Source organism: Columba livia, chromosome 2 (genome assembly GCF_036013475.1).
Source record: "Columba livia isolate bColLiv1 breed racing homer chromosome 2, bColLiv1.pat.W.v2, whole genome shotgun sequence".
Taxonomy (NCBI): Eukaryota; Metazoa; Chordata; class Aves; order Columbiformes; family Columbidae; genus Columba; species Columba livia.
In genome coordinates, this window is record NC_088603.1 from 13,167,644 (window position 1) to 13,183,509 (window position 15,866).

A 15,866-nucleotide genomic window follows, 5' to 3' on the forward strand; every position below is an offset into this window, starting at 1 on the left:
CCTCCATCTTTTCTACATTCTCCAGTCAGGTAGTTACAGCTGGCAATAAGCTGCCTCCGAGCTTTTTCTTCTCCAGGCCATTTTCTTCTCCAGACCCATCTTTCTCAGCCTGCCCTGGCACATCATATTCTCTGCCTCCCTGGCTATCTTGGCTTCCACTTGACTCATTCCAGTATGTCAATATCTTCCTTTTATTGGGAACCCTGTAACTGAACACAATGTTCCACTGGCTATTCAGAAACTGGAGTGATATCATGGAAAATTCCCTTCTGAAGAACATAACTGCAGCTTTATTTCAGACACCTAATAGGTGGAATCCAGCTCGTAAATGCCATGTCTATGAAATGCTACAGAGCGGCAACATTGATCAAATCATACAAAGCAAAAATATTGCATTTTTTTATTTTCTACTGGTCTTGGATATAATTTTCCAATTTTCTGTGGTGGGAACCACTAGAAGTCCCACAAGTGAGCTTTTGTCCATAAACCATGAAATAAATTTACACTATTACAGAAAAAAATGGATATCCATATCATAGTCCTTCTGTTTCCCTTTTCCAATTTACTCAGTCTCTTTTCATGTGCAACCCCAGCTGTTTTAAAGCTGAGCATTCTGTTCATTGTGAGTAAGTCTGGGGAAGTAACCACGCCTCACCGGTCTTGATGCTCTTCAGAGGTTGTAATTACCTGCCCGGGTGCTTAGACATTTGCAATAGAGTTCTACCCAGCACTTTCCCAGTACTGAACAAGCTAAGTTGGTCTGACCCAAATTGCTACTCAGCAATCTATCTTTTTAGCACCTTCATAAGGGATCTCTAATCTCTGACAGGAGACTGAATTAATTTACTGAAGTATGTGACCATACTTAACAACCTTTCTAACTCATGCGCTTTCTGGTTTGGAGGCAAGATTTACATAATTATTTCTATTTTTGAGCTGTCAGGACTGACACATTTCCCAAATGCCTACGGTTAGCCATTTTTAGCTTACGCTTGCCCTAACTGAGGTACAGTCCTTCAACTTTTGCTTTTTAATACTTGACGGACTTTTGTTCTTCTGGGATTGCAAAATATAATTCAATCTAGATAGGTTAGGAGTCCACTGAGACCTTTAAATAACTCTGCTCTGATTATATCAAACACATCTAGGGACCTTTAATGTTCTTTCTGGTGTAAGGCAATTTCAACAATTGAAACAAATAATAGGTAACATAATTTAGAACTATTTTTTTTCTCTAACCAAATTTGTCAGAAATATTAAAAATCCTCAGTTTGAAAACTCAGTGAATATTGGGAAGATTTATTTTCCCTTATTTTCTCCCTATTTTTCATCTTTTTCTTTTTTTTTCCAGCTGGTACCTGAAGATTGTAAAGAGGTTACTGCTGCTTGTTGCCTTTCAAAAAGCATACATACACCGGCACACTTTCTCTAAATGTTTCAAATGCTGTTATTCATAGAATAACTCTAATTTCTCTGCAGAGGGTTTAATATCAAGGGGGAACATCTGAAATGTAGTAGACTAAGTATAAAAATCCTCAGTATACATAAGATAGTCCTTCTCAGCAGCCCATCAAAGTGTCAAGGCCAAAGGACAGAGAAGAAACGCATGTCTGTCATTGTCTGACATCTGTCACAGATCATGAAACCACGTTGAGCAATATCTATAGTATTTTACATACTGGCATGTTATGGCAGATCATGTGGATCCAGTACAGTTCAAGAGCATATAGGATTATGTACTCCCGTCGTATATTAATGCACTTAGTATTTTCAGCAGTTGTCTGCTATTGCTGTGCAAAAGAAATATACAGGAACATTTGTCACTTTTGTTACTTTTTCTTTGGATGCAATTTCTACCTAAAGCAGCTTCAACAGTTTCACTCCACATCTAACAACTTCCTTTCACTGGTGAACTTCATTTCAGCAAGTGAAAAAGACAGTAATATCCAGACTATAAGGTGTCCTTCATCCTTCACTCCAAAAAGCAGCACATTTTTAGAGAGATTCTATTCTTGTTTCTCCCACTTGCTCTAAGACTGAATCATAGCAGTTACATACAAGGAAGCTGAATTGAGGTCCTACAAATAACTACATATGAAATTTCTCATATTCTGAGTTAAATTTTGGAATCAATACTTTTTAATATACTTGACTCTATTAAACACTTATCTCTATCTATTGGTGTATTTATATACAACAATACCTTTGGTCAGATATTATGTATAGCATTTATTTTCCTTTCATATTTCAGGAACAAAATTTCTAATGAGACAAATTACTCTGTAACATTCCTTTGCATGGGGGAATAGAGCCAGATGCCAGAAAACACTGGGGGGGAAATTAACATTATGATGCTATGAGAGCACTTTAAATTGCTATACTCTCCAGGGTAGAAAAAGGAATTTAACACTTTTTCTTCTCACTTCCATTCTTTCTCAGTCTGCAACTCTAGTTGCATAACTCTGTGGTAAATACTGTATTTTTAAAAGAACCCACACACACACAAACCCAAAAACCAGAAACAACAACAGCAACCAAAAAACTCTGAACTGTGAGATAAATACAGCCTTCAACCTTAGCGCTGGCTCTGCCTCTGCCATTGGCAGACAACATGTGGATAATGGGAAAGGCAAGTGATAGAAAAGTCCATAATACAAAACAAAGCCATGTCATTATATAGGACATTGGCAATACACAGTTACACGAAAAATTGGCAGTGTTCTTTCAGTTTGAATAAAGAATGAGCACTCATGGACTGTATTACTGAAGTGATAAGTGCCTTCTAGCAAATTACTTCTTTATGCACCCATTTTGCCATCTGCAATGTTATGTAATTACCTCTATGGGTTGTTGTTTTTTTGCTGAGGTTTATGTAGCTAACATTTGTAGAGTATCTGAGGTGCTTATCTGCTAAAATCTTGAGATTTTACTGAACTACAAGCTAAAGGAGACCAAGCAAGCATCCAACGCCCAATAAATAGGTTCTAAATAAAATGGAATGTTTGTCACTGCTTCATATTTTTAAACTAACCAGGTAAACACACAGTCACTATCTAAAGTTTTTAAATAGTGGAAAGCTTGTTAATGTATTCTGTCCATCTCACATCTGATTAAAAGCCTGTTTATATACGATATGCAAATATGTCAGATTTATAGAGGATTTGGTTCATTTGAGAGATACATGTATCATGCCACTACAGTAAATTTTTATTTGAAGTGCCTTTACTGTCTCCACGTTCCCTACATGTCAGAAAGATATGTAAGTACCACAGTAAGGTTTTATTTGGTCTAAAATATCTTTTGAGGAAGAAAATTGTTCCCAGCCCTGTGTCTTAACGCTACTTTTCTCTGGCTTCTCTCAGAGTCTGCAGAAAGGCGTCCATGCTCACTGTCTACCCCGCTCTGACCTTACCCTGCCCTGACCTTACCCTGCCCAAAACCAGAATGCAGGGTATGTCACTGGTGTGTCACTTTTGCACTAGGCTGGGAAAGGTTACCAGGAAGGATGGGAAAAACATTTTCATGGAGCTCTGGCGCTCATATAATAACTGTAAATGTGAGTATGGATGTTTCAAAGCATAGGTTTTCAAATGAGCCCATACTTTAGTTGCAACAGCGGCCCTGTTACAATATCCCCATGGTGACTTCCAGCAGACTGAATCATTGCTTTTCTACCTGCTGTCACCAAGCTGGGCCCTGCAGAAGCCAAGTTGTCCATTACCGTGAACAAACAGCTCCAATGCAGCTTGACAGCTGGAGCCAATGACTCCACAGTATTTTAGAACATGCTCTGAGCCATGTGGGATCCTGATCTTGGAGAGCAACCCTCTAGCCCACCAAACCCTTGAGATCCCAAGGAAAAGTGAAGATTTTCAGTCTCAATAAATCACACCTGGAATTTGATTCCCAGTGTGACAGACATTCAGGCCTACCTGTGATTCTTATCACCCTCATTGTAACATCCACTCCCCAAAAAAGTGCTATCTTAAAATAAGTTTTAACAAGAGGTATTGAAAAAGCTACTCAGCATGTTCTTGCTACCTGATGAGAATCACCAACTCAGCTTCTACTGTAGCATCCCCATTTTTCTTCATATTCTCTAGGATCCAGAAAATAGTGGAACAATCTTAGGTCTTACTCAATGACAGAAGAAGACCTATTTTGATGTCAAAAATACGTGAATATAAAGGTTTAAATAAATGTTTTTCTTAGTCCCTTTCAAAGACATAGGGACAAGAGAATGGAAGATAACAAGGCTGTAATCAGAGAACAAAGTGCTAATGATATGTGCAGTGCTAACAAAAGATTTAGTCCCACATGCTACTAGTCTACTGGAATACACTACAAAGATTTATGCAGGATTAACTGTCTAGGACCTGCTCTGCCCATACGGTATCTACAGAGACGACAAGGCCAATTTGCTACTGCAGCTCTTTACTAGTAAAATGAAAAGCAACCTTCAAAGCCATTTGCTTGTACCATCAGAAGTTGATAAGCAACCGTTTGGCCCACCTCGCAACTTCATCTTTCACTATATGTGCAGGCCACATACCCAAGCAACCAAGCTGTGAGTGTTTATGAGCAAGCCAATAGCTACAACCCAGCAAAAATGCCCACAGTCGAGACAACATGCCAGGAAAAGGCAGATTGGGAGCATGGGAATATAGCCATGGTGTCAATCAAGCTGTATAAAAGACAGGCTGAGAAGTGAGGAAGGGCAAAGAGATGCATATATACTATTGTGGGACCAGGTTGAGTTCATAAAGAAAGATGAGACAATTTCGGAGGAGAAGAGAAAAACACTTCAGCAGCAAATGAATGTGTTGGGAGAGTATAAAACTGAAAACTACAAGAAACCACTTGTTAATTTAATCTGGGCATATGCTCCATATTGTCTTACATTTGTACAGAAGTTTATCCAAGGACAGGGCAAATGTTAAAGGCTACTGAGTCACCTTCTGAATTTTCACGGGCACGCTGGCCAATGATAAAGAACTGCTTGGACCAGCCTAACCATGTATTTTTTTCAGTTACCTCACTTTGTTCTGTACATCCTACAACACTGGGTTTGAAAGCCCCCCTGTGGCTTTTCTGGGTACTCTTGATGGCTCCTTATGAACCTTCCCCTTGATTTTCACTTTTCCTTCTCCTTCAGCCTTTCTCCAAAATCAGCAGGAGGTATGTTGTCCTGGCTTGTGTGGAAGTTACACTTCAGTTGCCAGAAATTCTATTCACCTTCTATTAAACCCACAAGGTTTATTTCTTAATGAGAAGTCACTTTATTCCTGTGGCACATCTTCTTTTGAAGTATTGGGGTGTTTCACCTTTGCATATTCCTAAGGATAGATTATTGTACTAGCAATTTCCTAATTTTCAACATAGCCAGAAATTTAACTAGAATAAGCCTTTTATTTTAAGCCTTTTTATTAAAAAACAAACAAACAAACAAACAAGCTTTTTTTTTTTTTCCTTTGAAGAAAAAATAGTAAAGATTTCACAGCCCATTAAACAAGCAGTTCAAGTCTTAAAGTGCTGCACTGAAGCACTCAGTCTAGAGGAGCAATGGGTTTAATTTGCACTGATATGCCAACTAAAGGAAGGGTCTGTGAAAGCTTTTATTTTGTATTCTTTATGAAATCTCACATAGGCATCTCACCACACATGGGTTGTTGTGGGGTTTTTTAGCTACTTGCAAAATAACTTCAGGGAGAACAGTGCTGACTATTGTGCTTTTCTTGAAGCAATGTTGGCTTTGTTAACCTGCAGTCAATCTGGGAATTAGCTTATTGCAAACTCCACAACTCATATGCAAGCTGTTTGAGCTGTAAACTGCTCTGATTATAAACAAGATATAACCTCAGATCACTGCTTGGGTCTTACCTCCTGGCTAGATCTCAGCAGCTGTAAAGAGTGGACCACTGAACTCAATATAAAAAATTTATTTAGAGTAGCTAAGGACTTATTTCAGGCTTTTACAGTTATATGTTTTCAACTAGATCATGTGGATTTAAAAATTAGCTGATAGTCTTCTCTGAATCAAGGGTTTATGGCATTTAATTTATATATTCATTCATTTCATATATTCATTTATATAGCTATGTCCATGCTGGTTCTGAATTCAAAATTAGGATTCAGATTCAGGTAAAGATATCCAAATATTGTTGTCAAAGAAGTCACTGCTGTCAATGAAGCCGAAGTAATGGCAGGATCAGGACAGAACTAAGGAAAGCAGAGTTACTGCACTGCAGCTGAAGGACAACTAGAAAACCAAGGCTATGGGGAAAGAAAATGAACAAACTCAGCTTTCTGATGTTTAATACAAAATTAAATGAAAAATGCAACCACCAGCACCCCATCCTTCCTAAAGCTGAATGTTTTGGTATCCACAGGCCACAGCTCAGTTACTGAGTAGTAAATGTTGTATCTATGTATTCAGTAAAAAACAGTAGGAGCATCCTAGGTGGTAGAGAAAAAAAGTAGTCATAGTCATGCCCCAAAGAAAATATAAAGCTTGTAATAATCATATAGCAACTAGCAAATCAAAAATGCACCACCTGGGAATGTGGAAAAATGAGAGTCCCAGTGATAAACTTACGTGATGAGTCAGTGCTACTGTCTCTGAATACAGAAAACCAGGGTGTTGCAGTAGTTTACCATAGTGAAGACGAGCTGTTACAGAATTCTGATAATCCTTTTAGATTTACAACACTGCTTTTGTTCTCTATATTGAAGAAAATCACATGAATCACATAACCACTATTTACTGACTGTATAACTATATGCATGCACGGTATAGTTTTCCTACAGAAGTCTCTTGCTTTTGCAAGAGAAGGTTATACATGAATGTTGTTTAATAGGTAACTGACTACAACCTGTATTAAATTTGGCATGACAATATTGGTTGTGACCATGTACTGAGAACACAAGTGCAGAAGTCAGAGTCTCATTTAAGTCTGGCCCAAGAGCAACCCACAGCAGAGATGTGCTCCGAGGCTTCACATTTAATAGCAACTACTTCCAATGGTCTGATCCTCACCTGGTATAAAGTGGTACCTAAGTGAAGAGTGCTGTGTTGATTCAGAAGAGATGTAGGTTGTTTTTTTTTTTGCAGTGGACATATTTTACATAAAAGGTAACATAATAAGGAAAATATGTAAGTTTACTGTTAAATATGTTTTAAAAAAATTTTATGTAAGTTTATAGATTAAAAAAGATAATAACAAAAATGATAATTTTGACTTTTTAATAGAGTTTTGGGTTTTTGGTTCCTTCGGCAATTTTTGCATATCATGGCATGCTGCTGAGATGCTATCTGTATTGAGGATAATTTTAACTTGGCTATGTGACAATTTCAGTACACAATATGCTCATGCTTTGCACAAATGACTATATAATGTTTCATTAAGGACTGTAAATACCCATCAACCTAATCACAGAAATGCTGTTTCAGTGATTTTAGGGCCATTTAATCTGGGCTATGATGACAGGGATGAATAGCTTTATTTTATTAACAGTTGCCATTGCAATTACACTGAGAAAAATCTTTTTGTGGAAAAATTAAGCAGCCTTTCCTTTTGCCCTGATGTGTTTAAGCAGTACAAGTGTCCTTCTACAAAGGGTCCTTGTGAATGTGCTTTCCTTCAGATAGCTTTCTGTATCAGTTTTCTAATCTGCTCAAGAAAACAAGATCAGCTCCAACCATTTCATGTTATTTTTTCATCTCTTATTTGCCTCTCTCTTTGCCTTTTTGTGATGACCAAATTCCCTGTCCAAGACTCTCTGTCATGAGATTAGTTCATTCTGGCATTGCTAGTCAAAGACGTACTTGGCCACTTCTTAATCATCTCCGAAGAACAGACAAATTGAGGCTGCAGGTAGGTTAATTATTTTGACATCTGAGGTTTCTTATACCCCTTAGAAATACTGCTGTTTCAATCAACTGTCACTCATATGAAACCATTGCTCATCATAAAATACTTGTGGGAAACTCAGTGAAGCAGGAAAAATGAAATTTTGCTTTTAAAAAAAAAAAACAACAAACAAAACACCAGACTATGAATAGCCTCAAGGTACGTCATCCACAAATTAGAATACATGTATTAATGGCAGAAAGCTGAGTGTAGAAGAGTGCATTGTCGAAGGTGATCAGGCATCCCTGAACATGTCTGGTAATGCTTTCTGCACACAGAGTCCTGACTTCAGCTTTTAAGAAGATTTATATCGTTTCCAAATAATGATCTCTTTAGGTATGAATTTCAATCCTATACAAATTCTAAAAATGGCCACAAAATATGTTTGAAAATTAGGTCAAAGAAATCATTATCAGGGTACTTTAATGCTGGAAAAGGCTTTCTACAGAGCTGTGAGATTTCTGTCCCTGGAAGTTCTAACAACTTGCCAAGACAAACCTATGGCTGACCAGTCTAGTGCTGGCAATATCCTACTTCAAACTGAAGGCTGCATTAGATGATATCTGGAAGCTCCTGGGAAATTACATTTCTATGATTCCATGCCTTAAGTCCTTTCTTCATAATATGCATACATATTTAGTAGAACAAGTTCAAACATTATTCAAAAACGTCACTTAGCATCTGACGTAGCTCTTCTGTTTTAACAGATCTGTGGCACTGAACTTCATAACAAAGTACAGGGTTTTAAATTATTTCAATAATAATCACAGTTGTTAAAAAGTAGAGCTGGAAGAAACCTTGTGCAACCATCCATATATCAATTGCCCATCCACTAAGAATGCTATATGCCTATAACACTCATGACTTTTTTTTTCCCTAGCCTTACGTCCTTTAAATCTCCTCTAATCTCCAGTTCTCCCTCAAAATGAAAAGAACCTTGTGTTTTATGTGCTGTCTTTGCAGAAGAGGGAATAAGTTGCCTAACAAAGTGTTTAGGTACAATGACATAGAATCATGTAGAATAAACTCCTTCAGCATAATTTTAAAAAATATCTCACTGAATTCATAGGGAGTTTTTCATGTTGATTTCAATAGAACCACATCTATTATCTTGTACATATACACAGCTCCAGCTACCCTAACATTTGGTGTCAGATGTATGTTGGTTTAGAATTTCAAAGTGCTTTTTAAGTAATTACCCTATAAAACTGCAGTAATTCTTATACTGTACAGACAGGAAGCTTTTAATGTCCACATGGAATGTTAACAGTAAACTATATGGTGGCTAAAAATATGGGAATAAGAATGTTTTTGAAAATACAGTGACCTAAGAATACAATATTGGGACTTTATCCTTTAAAGAAGACAATTTTAAAGATTTGTGACCACAAGTGGTACTACTGATAACTTTGGCTGCATTTTTAATAAAGATAAATCTGTATATGGCAGTGTAATCAAAGTGAAGTGATACAGCATATTGATCTCACCCTGGAAGAGCTAATGGAGACAAGTAATACCAAGACTGAAAATGTCCCAAGAAGTAGTGGGGCAACTCTCTATCGTATTAATGAGAAAACCCATCCACAATCACGCATCTTGGGTACACCAGGGAAATGTCCATACACACCGAATGAAATCTCTTGGGAGGGTAATAAATCCTACACAACAAATTATATACTAACAGGCTCTTAGGGGAATTGAAATAAATCCTCACAACTGCTTAGTGGGTAATCTCCAGATCAGATACTCATTCTTCTTCAGAGGAAAATAATATATTTCTTCTTATACTCTCTGCCAGCCAAATGCCATATATCAAAGATATTAATGTAGTTGAAATATTGATCTTGAGCCAAAGTGAAACTAAAGGAAAGTTTAATACTTTCCCCTGAAATAAATAAATAAATAAATAAAGAAAGAAAGAAAGAAAGAAAGAGATAGAAGTGAGTCAGAAAATACTTAGAATATATCTTCTGGTCAAGGCAAATCTAGATAAAAATGGAAAATAAAATAGAAAACAGGATACACCTGTTGCCACTTTTATATTCCTGCAAGGTAGAGAATAAAAGCTAAGAATGTGATTATTCTACATAAAGCAATAGCAAGAAGTAAAAGATGCAGAAAAGATTGTTGCAGCCATGAAAAGTTGAATGTTGTACACAAATGTGTTTAACAATGAAGTCCTTGAAAAGCAAGATAGGAGACTGCCAGTAACTGGCTGCAGTATAAGCTGGCAAACACAGCAACAGTAGAGAAGGGCAGCACTGACTTTTGAAGGCAAGCTCAGGAAGAGAAAGGTGTACGCAAGAATGATTTTTGGCTGTATAAAGCTTGTCAGCTCATTCAGAGGGAAAGGTTTTCCTGTCAGAGGTACTGCAGCAGCCATCCAACAAAACCTGGATGTTCTAATGAAAATCCTTCACTGAGGTGTACATATCACACAAACACCAAGTGCAAGTTCTAGACAAGACTTGACTAATTGGCTACTTTGGCACACTGGCTTAGAGATTTAGGTCAGGCTCTCGCCAGTGTCGTTTCCTGGATAAGGCTAACAGAGGTAAACATTGTGATAAGTTACATTCACCCTCTCCATGCAGGTCAGCCCTTGATTTATGTCAAGTTTTATCTTGTGCTTCCCCTAATGGCCTGCAAGCTTCTGCAGAGGGAGCACTGCTGCACATTAGTGAAAGCCCTGGGCTAGTGGCAGGGAGCAGAAGTGTTGCAACCCTTAGGTTAGCTTTATGTTACACATAGGGTATTCTCTGAGGGTCAGTTAAGCCTGTTCTTAGATTTCAGAATGGAATTTAAAAAGTCTTAAGAGTTTCTGAAAAACAAGGCCAAAATATCCAGAAAAAGAAGTGTCTTGCTAGAAGACGGAATACTACAGAATAAAAGTGCATGTTTTAAAATTAAGCATTAAGAGCTTTTAAAAGCAAACAGCTATTTCTCCATTCCCCAGCAAAACCACTGTTGGTGTGTCTGCTTCTGTGGGCTTAACTGGAAACAAAACAAGTTGTCATGGAAATAGAGTTTGTGCTTTGGAAAGGAGAGCATGCATCCTTCACCCATCGCTGTACAAAGTTTTTCACTTTAGAGGAAATTGCTGATCCATTCTCATTCAAAGAATTGTGGTGGAAACAAAGGACTTGCCTACAGCAGAACAGAATTAAGAAATATATTTCAAAGGGAATAAATAAGATTCAGTATGAGTGAGGGAACCTTCTGTGGTGTGTTAGTGGTGTGTTAGTACTTTGCTTACTAACAAGAAGGGAAGTTTCTAAAGATCCTGAAGGGTAAAATGAAAGTAGGATAATCCTTAATTGAACTATAGGATGAAAGAAAGGAAGAGAGGAATAGAGGGAGAGGGAGAGAGAGAGAGAAAGGAAAGAAAAGAAAGGAAGGTAAAGAGGAGAAGGGAGTGGTGGAGGGAACGGAGGGACTGAAGGAAGGATTTGAATTAAACCTGGCCAACAGAATCGGGAGTCACACAGCAAAGGGAAGCAGAAGTTATCCCCAGACTCGGGGAGAAATTTAGCTCTGGAAGCTTATTGTCTCCCAACCGATTTTTGTGTGCTTTTCAGGATGGTGATTTAAGTTCATACATGAGAGAAAGGAAATTTTTGTGAAAATATGGACGCTAAGTGTTGCGCAATTTCTTGTCAACAAAGAATTGCTTAAGAAAATATGGAAAAAACAATTTAAAGAATACTAGGCAGTGGAAAGCCTGTTTCTATAAAGTGAAAATAAATAGAAGTAATTTTGTCATCAGCATCCTTTAGAAGGCCAGGAAATTCAGGAGGAAGGAATTTTTCAAATTTGGCCTAGGGCATAATGGAGAGAGTAAATGCTCCTTTTGATCTTTGATTGTGGTATGAGTTTCCTCTAGGTTATTTCAGTCTGGCTAACATGATTCATAGATTCAAGTTAACTAAAAGATGACAGGGCTGTTGGTGATGCCCAGATGTTTATTTAGCAAGCTAAGAAGACCTGTTGTCCCAGCTACTACCCATTACTTTAACCCCACTACTTCTAAAAAACTGCACTGAGGGAATTTGATAGAGACAGAATTGGCTTTTTGCAATTGTGAAGACATAGTTGTCATCATAGTGACTCTCAGAAGTCGAATAAAAGATGATTTACCCCCGTTTCTAATGTCTGCAACTACTGTTTCCAATGGGCACCAAAAGGGTGACAGGTTCATTTAAGTGACTTCCTCTGCCCTTATAATTCTCCTGACCTTTGACAGACCCAATATAAAAATAATTCAGAAATAGTTTTCATTTAGATAGTTTAATTAAGGCTCTGGATATGTCTGTGTGCTGTAATTTCTATAACGAATTCATTTCTGACTACCTAGCATTTTCAAAAGTTTATTCACATCAACCTTCATATGTGAAGTCTTATGGACAATTATTGCAGGATAACCTCAGCTCACAGAATTTAGAATACTCCTCTGTGAGCCTTAACTCTGAAGACCTACAGTTCTAAGGGTTTAATACATTTTAGAAAATCAAATGTCTTATTTTTTTCCCTCTCCTTCAATGGTCATAATATAGAAACAATAACACTAATTCTCTTTTCTGTTCATCCAGAATTTTTAAGATTTAAAATCATCCAGTTACTGGGGACATGTAGTCCTAAACCACAACTGTATCCATTATGGAGTTTCATGTTACTTGTAAAACTGTTCCAGAATAATTCCAGGGCTTTTAGACAAAGGAATTTGGGGGTGGGGGAGAGGGTTATTTGAATTAGGTTTTTTTTTGTATATAAGGGTGCCAGTGTGCACAACTGCATTGTGTGTTATCTACGTATGCAAGTAACAGAACTGTGCTGTTGTTCAGTTGTAAGTCATCATATCCATCCTTTTCCTGCCTCTTTAATTTCTGTTCCTTACATTCACTAATGAATCATGTTAATAACTCCTTCATTGTCTTACCCAGTCATTTTCCCTAAGCAAAAACAGATAAATAACACATGACCTGAATGCACATTAACCCTTTGTCTCAGTTTAACTCCAGCCAGCACCACCCAGCCATTCACTCACTCCCCCCACAGTGGGATGAGGGAGAGAATCAGAAGGGTAAAGTGAGAAAACTCATGGGTTTAAATAAAGACAGTTTAACAGGTAAAGGAAAAGCCACACACACATGCAAAGCAAAACAAACAGATCATTCACTCCTTCCCATCGGCAGGTAGGTGTTCAGCCATCTCCAGGAAAGCCAGGCTCCATCACATCTAATGGTGACTTTGGAAAGCAAATGCCATCACTACAAACATCCCCACCTTCCCACTTCTTCCTCCAACTTTTATTGCTGAGCATGACATCATATGGTATGGGACATGCCTCTAGTCAATTGGGGTCACATCCCTTTGTTATTAACACTGTCTTCATCACAAATCCAAAACAGTACCATACAAGGTGCTATGAAAACTTTTAACTCTATCCTAGCCAAAACCCTTCCAAAGAGACCTGTGGTGCAACAGAGTTCAGTTGTTATAACAGTAGCACAATTAAAGCAAAAATTTTATACTTTTTAACAAATGGAGCTCCACTAGGGCTCACAAGAGAGCTGCAAAAGCTAATCCTGGACATGCAATCTCTACTGTCAGAATTACATAAGAGTAGCAAAATAATGCTGAAAAAAATGCCTTGCCAGTCTTTGCATTGCTGCTGTAGCTTACTTCAAAAGCAGAGCTGAAAATAAGTCTCTCAAGGTTTCTAGTTGGCAAAAATAGCACTGGTGAGCCTAAATACATGACTATTCAGCAACAATTTGTTATGGTCTGCCCTCTAACGGTGACAACCCTGAAATGGGTAGGAGGCAGTGAAATCACAACTGCAAGCTACTGAAGTTGTGGAACCAAAGTTGTGGAAGTATCCTTCGGCTTTTCAGTTCAAGTACTCAAATGCAGTTGAATGTCATTGAATAACTGGACTCCAAAAAGAGAAAAAATGCAGATGTAAGACCAGTTGACTTGCAACCTAAAACAATGGGTTACTGACCATGGCAGTTTAAGACACTGTATTTTTGTTAAGAAATGTAAAGTATTTGCATAAACTAAGTTCCATAATATCACTGTTCCCTGGGCAGAATTTTCTGCCTTCTTGCAAACTGCCTGTTCTTTGATCCAGTCCTAGATTTAAATAGTCGAGTGAAACCCTTTTAAGGTCTCTCAGTGCACCTGACTGCAGTCTGCAGGATCTCTTGTCAGATATAAGGCTCTTCTAAGTTTTAAAAGGAACTGAAACAGCCTCAGGCTGCCCCTAAACTGGGGTGTGTGTATAAAAAGCTGTTGTATCATCACCTTTTGCCCTCCCCCATTCATACCCTGAAGAAAGAATCGTTTAACCACAGAAAGAATCTAGCCTAATGCACAGTCCTTTTTGATGTATCTTATGAAACTAGAGGAAATGCTAGAAGGAAAACTTTTGCCATCCTAGTCAGAGGAAAGCCTATGAAAAAAATACCTGTTACCATGAGCTAACTGCATTAAATAACACTTTCTTACTTTAGGAAAAAGAAAAATAAGATATAAAATTAGCATCCAGATGAGTATCAGTAAGTAGATACATTTCCTATAAGTGGCCTTATTAAAAAAAAAAAAAAAAAAACACGTAGGTATAAGGTATAAGCAAGATTTTTCTGTATGACCAGAAAAGGTAAGGAGAACAAATGTTTGCAGTCTAAGAAACCAAAGAGCAGACTTGTCTGCTTACTGTCAAGGCAAATACGATGTGGACATGAACTACACTGTAGACCATGCACAGACCCAAGGAATTTTATGTGAAGATCTAGAACTAAAGAAGATATGCCTGTTTGTACTCTGTTGCAAGCAGATGCATTTACAAGAGCCTTAATTACAGTGAAAATATTTCAAGTAAGTTACTTATTTTTATTTCTATTCATCACTGTTTTTAAAAATTGTATTATAGCAAACTGACCTAGGCGCTATGAAAATTCAGGGACATGCAGAAAGTGAAGGAAGGTGCACACCATTTGATATGATATCACATAATACATACACATATATGTAGCATTTTACTTTGGAATTAGCTTTAATAAAAACATACTAATGGTGACAATCACCATGACTGTATAACCAAAAGGACACCCTATCACAAAAATATAATTTGCCTTGTTGCACTACAGAGAACTTAACCTTGTTGATGCTCATCAAACTTTACACTGTTACCCTACCCCTGCTTGGCTTGCATCAAACTAGAAGGGTAGTATCTTTGTGGAAGAAAATTAAATGAGCCATCTCACACCATACACACTAGCACAGGATACTGAAAAAAAAACCCTGAATTTAGAAGAATTCAGCTTAAGGCAACTCATGAATTTTCCATCTTGCCTTTTTTGTAGCAAGTACTGTGGCAAATTACAAGCACTGGAGATTTCTAAGATCAGGAAAGCTTTAAGATAAGTAGAGAGGAGTGAGTGACAGGAATAAAGTGATAGAAAAAAAAATAAATTCAGGCTACACTTCTATATTGCCTTATTTAGACTGAAATTGTGCATTTTTTGCTCTGAAATTTACATGCTTTTGGATTTTTAACGCATACTTCTCTGAAAACTGACAAACACACAGTGAAAACCCATCTTCACACACATTTGTGAACAGGATCTAGATATTTGCTGATAGCTCCAAACCCTTTTATTCTCATCAAGCTGAAAATTTTTTAGAAATTTTGGTGTCCATGTAGGAAGGAATTGTTCCTTTAGGCAAAAACTTTTGGTGCTGAAGACACTGGAACACCTATGGCACTAGGCGGGTCTAAACTGGGTTGTATGTCCCTAACAAATATATTTGTCTCAGCTCTTTCTTTGTAAAAGAAAGATAAAACAAAAGAGGTATTTGGCAAGCATATTATGCAAATAAATGAATACCGATTGTGATATTAATATGCAAGCCAGCATCACAGAAATATCAAAGACAAAATCGACCACTATG